Source organism: Schistocerca nitens, chromosome 3 (assembly GCF_023898315.1).
Source record: "Schistocerca nitens isolate TAMUIC-IGC-003100 chromosome 3, iqSchNite1.1, whole genome shotgun sequence".
Taxonomy (NCBI): Eukaryota; Metazoa; Arthropoda; class Insecta; order Orthoptera; family Acrididae; genus Schistocerca; species Schistocerca nitens.
This window is the reverse complement of record NC_064616.1, coordinates 379,569,876-379,574,661: the sequence shown is the minus strand read 5'-3', so window position 1 is coordinate 379,574,661 and position 4,786 is coordinate 379,569,876. Positions and strand designations below refer to the sequence as shown.

The 4,786-nt window shown below is 43.8% G+C and overlaps 3 non-coding genes across 3 annotated transcripts; 1 reads left to right on the top strand and 2 right to left on the bottom strand.

The window, feature by feature from the left end:
• Positions 1 to 1,750: 1,750 nt before the first annotated feature.
• On the bottom strand, positions 1,751 to 1,825 carry Trnat-ugu (transfer RNA threonine (anticodon UGU)). Its single transcript has one exon. It is a non-coding gene; the product is annotated as a tRNA-Thr (tRNA).
• A 365-nt stretch (positions 1,826 to 2,190) lies between these two features.
• Trnat-ugu (transfer RNA threonine (anticodon UGU)) lies at positions 2,191 to 2,265 on the bottom strand. Its single transcript has one exon. It is a non-coding gene; the product is annotated as a tRNA-Thr (tRNA).
• A 482-nt stretch (positions 2,266 to 2,747) lies between these two features.
• Positions 2,748 to 2,822, top strand: Trnat-ugu (transfer RNA threonine (anticodon UGU)). Its single transcript has one exon. It is a non-coding gene; the product is annotated as a tRNA-Thr (tRNA).
• The last annotated feature ends 1,964 nt before the right edge of the window (positions 2,823 to 4,786 follow it).

Here is a 4,786-nt window from a genome sequence, read left to right as displayed (position 1 = left end):
GGAGAAGGGGGAAAACATATTTCAGAAGAGAAAAAAATAGTGTGAAAATTGATCAATAGATCGCGCTGTATGTGTCAGAATACGTAAATAAAAACACCTGTCATGCACACGACCCATTGAAGTTGGTACAATCACGCCGGGTACACGGCTTTTGCTCCTTTCGCGTCTGCGACTTTCGCCATGACTGTCTCAATGCAGAATCGTCCTCTGCTTGTAAAGCTGTATTACGAAAATGATAACTGTGCACACGTCTATCTGTAGAAATTCTGGACACTGAAGGGTTTGAAAGAAGGTGTTGGTCCGATGATGCCATGGGTCTGGAGAGAATGATTCGGGAATTCGGAAAGACATGTAGTTTTTTAGTGCAAACCTGGTAGAGAGAGGAAACTAATATATTCGACGTCAGTGGAGGCAGTGACCACAGCAATGCAGGAGGAGACAAGTGGTGGTGTGCAAACATGTAGTGCACGGAGAATTGCCCGAACATTGGATATATCCGTGAGCACGGTGCGTAATATCCTACGAAACATCCTCCTTTGCTATCCGTTCAAAATAACCCATGTGCTCAAGTTGCTTCCTGTTGACCTGTCAGCAAGAGAGACCTTTGCTTTATAATTTCTTGCTCGCACGAAAGTGTACAATTACTGGCCATGGAAGATTTTGTACACAGACGAAGCCCACTTCCATCTGACAGGATATGCCAATACTCAGAATTGTCGAATATGGGCAAAGGAAAATCCACACGCATATCAACCAGTACCACTTCATCCTGAAAAGGTCACTGCGTGGAGCGGGTTTAGGCATCATTTATCATAGGGCCATATTTTTTCGAAGAGACAGGTGCTTCTGGTCCTGTTACCTGTACCGTCGCTGGTAAGCGCTTTGAGTGTGTTTTGCGCAACCACATCATTTCAGCTCTCCAACAGCGTAGATGTGTGGACGGGATCATTTTTATGTAAGGTGGCGCGCCTCTGCACATTGCAAATCCAGTTCAGCAGCTGCTGAAGCGCCATTTCGGAAATACTAGAATTATCAGCCGCCATTTCCGTACAGCCTGGCCGCCTTGGTCACCTGATCTTTATCCGTGTGACTTCTGGCTGTGGGGCTATCTGAAAGATGTTGTGGTCAGTGTTCCGATTGTAAACTTAGCTGCATTTAGGGCACGCACTGCGCAACACATTCTGAACGTGACACCGGAAACATTGCCATCAGTTGTGGAACATGCTGTTTCTCCATATCAACTTGTTGCAGAAAACGATGGACAGCATATTGAACATGTTTTGCTCCAGTCATACGGAAATTAATAATCCGATTTGATTTTGATTGATGCTTTTTTTGCTTTTTATGCGGTTTCTGGCTTCAGGACAATTAAAAACCGATTTTTCCCGTTCGATGAGATATGACCTTGCTGTGTTGGATGGACTTACGTAACTAGCAATATCACACCTGTACACCCATGCACACTGAGTAGTACAGTTTGTTTAACGTAAAACGTGCACCTTAGGCATTGTTGTATGATTCATTTGTCATTGTAGTCGACCACTATTAAATTGTGATGCTTACATCACCATCTATTGCGACATTTTGTAACTATTTATTTTTAACTATATATGACGGTAGTATCTGTTCCCGAAAGAACAGTTACCGTCGATGACCATGCAGCTTTGCTCGAAATGAAATGATAATTAAATAGACACCCTAGCTGCAAGCAGGCGTTGATACACTTCATTGGGGACATGTTGAAAATGTGTGCCCCGACCGGGACTCGAACCCGGGATCTCCTGCTTACATGGCAGACGCTCTATCCATCTGAGCCACCGCGGGCATAGAGGATAGTGCGTCTGCAGGGACTTACCCTTGCACGCTCCCCGTGAGATCCACATTCCCAACATGTCCACAACACTACATTCGTAGTGCGCCTAATAGATGTTTGCCCATCATACTCATTACTCGTGGCAGATTAATCTACCAAGTCCCGTACGAGTTCGGGCATAGCGTGTGCGTTCGCACAAGAAGGTCAAAGGCCGGGAACACATATTTTTAACTATATATGACGGTAGTATCTGTTCCCGAAAGAACAGTTACCGTCGATGACCATGCAGCTTTGCTCGAAATGAAATGATAATTAAATAGACACCCTAGCTGCAAGCAGGCGTTGATACACTTCATTGGGGACATGTTGAAAATGTGTGCCCCGACCGGGACTCGAACCCGGGATCTCCTGCTTACATGGCAGACGCTCTATCCATCTGAGCCACCGCGGGCACAGAGGATAGTGCGTCTGCAGGGACTTACCCTTGCACGCTCCCCGTGAGATCCACATTCCCAACATGTCCACAACACTACATTCGTAGTGCGCCTAATAGATGTTTGCCCATCATACTCATTACTCGTGGCAGATTAATCTACCAAGTCCCGTACGAGTTCGGGCATAGCGTGTGCGTTCGCACAAGAAGGTCAAAGGCCGGGAACACATGGTCATCGACGGTAACTGTTCTTTCGGGAACAGATACTACCGTCATATATAGTTAAAAATATGTGTTCCCGGCCTTTGACCTTCTTGTGCGAACGCACACGCTATGCCCGAACTCGTACGGGACTTGGTAGATTAATCTGCCACGAGTAATGAGTATGATGGGCAAACATCTATTAGGCGCACTACGAATGTAGTGTTGTGGACATGTTGGGAATGTGGATCTCACGGGGAGCGTGCAAGGGTAAGTCCCTGCAGACGCACTATCCTCTGTGCCCGCGGTGGCTCAGATGGATAGAGCGTCTGCCATGTAAGCAGGAGATCCCGGGTTCGAGTCCCGGTCGGGGCACACATTTTCAACATGTCCCCAATGAAGTGTATCAACGCCTGCTTGCAGCTAGGGTGTCTATTTAACTATTTATTTTTCTTCTGCCATACGTTTCCCCCCTTCTCCGATAATACTCCGTTGCAATTTACCGTTATTGTGACCAGTGGTGTTATTTCTACAGCGGTTTGAAATTTTAACTTTATTTGTAATCACCCTGCATACCATGAATGGTAAGGGACGCAAGACTGAACCCTGTGGGACACCATTCTTGATAACTCCCTAGACAGAGGACTCTGCTGAAGATTGGAGACTATCTGTAGTGTTAATTTCAACCTTCTGCATCCTTCCAGTTAAATATGATTTAAACCATTTGTGCACTGTCCCACTAATACCACAATGCTTAAGCTTGTCTAGAAGAATTTGATGATCACAGCCTTTGAGAGATCACAAAAATTCTAATGGGTGATATTTGGTTATTCAGAGAATTTAATATTTTAGCAGTGAAAGCATGTAGCATTTTCTGTTCAAAAGCCTTTCTGGAAACCAAACTGACATTTTGTTAGCACTTTATTTTTACAAATCTGTGAAGCCACTATAGATTACTTTACTTTTTCAGGAATGTTGGGTAAAGCTGGCCGAAGTGATATTGGGTGGCAGTTGTTAGCACCAGACCTATCCCGCTTTTTATGCAATAATTTAACACTAACATATTTCAGTCTATTTGGAAAATCGCCCTGTTTCAGTGAGCTACTACATATGCGGCTGAGAATACTTTTATGTGTTGGCAACAAGCTTTTAGTACTGTATTGGGAATGCCGTCAATTCCGTGTGAGCTTTTATGTTTGACTGAATTTATTTTTTTCCTAGTTTCAATAGGAGAGGTATGTTGAAATCCAATTTTATCAAATTATGTAGGTACTGCCTCTTCAGTTTACTGAACAGCTAGATACTATTTTCTCTATAACACTTAAAAATGATTGTTAAAAATGTTTTCTACTTCCGACTTTTAGTTAACAAACTTTTCATTGAGTTTGTTAGAAATACAGTCTTCGTGTGCTCTCTCTTGCTCTGTTTCACTTTTAACAATATTCCAAATTGTTTTAATTTTGTTATCAGAGGTGCTAATCTCAGACATAATGCAAATAATTCTGGACTTTTTATAACTTTTCTTAATACAGTTCAGATCACTCTTTTTGGATGATTACGCTTTCTACCTGTAAGATAAATTTCCTTTCCTGTTTACAAGACCTATTTTTATCCATTTAGTAAGTCACAGATAAAATAATTGCCTGCTGCACAGAGACGCGAACTCGGGATCTTTGCCTTTCTTGGGCTTGTGCTCTTCCGACTGGCTATCCAAACGTGACTCAGACACCCGTCCTCACTTCTTTACTTTCACCGTACCTCATCTCCTACCTTTCACACTTCACAGGAGATCTCCTGCGAGCCTTGCAAGACTAGCACTCCTGGAAGAAAGGATATTGCGGAGACATGGCTTAGCCACAGCCTGGAGGATGTTTCCAGAGTGAAATTTCCACTCTGCAGCGGAGTGTGCACTGATATATAACTTCCTGGCAGAATAGAACTGTGTGCCGGGCAGAGACATGAACTCAGAACCTTTGCCTTTCACGGACAAGTTCTTCTTAACAGGAGAGCTTCTGTGAAGATTGGATGAGGTATTGGCTGAAATAAGGCTGTGAGGACGGGTTCTGATTCGTGCTTGGGTAGCTCAGTTGGTGGAGTACTTGCCCACGGAAGGCAAAGGTCCTGTGTGCGAGGCTCGATCTGGCACACAGTCTTAATCTGCCAAGAAATTACAAAGTCTAACTAACCCAGTTATATTTTGTACCAGCTCCCTCTGCCCCTCCCCTCCCCTCTACCCAGTTGGAACGTGATATTAAAATAATGCCTAAAATGCCGCCAGATATGCAGCAAAAATTACATAACTTCCCATTAAAAATAAAAATATTCCATTAGACAGGAGT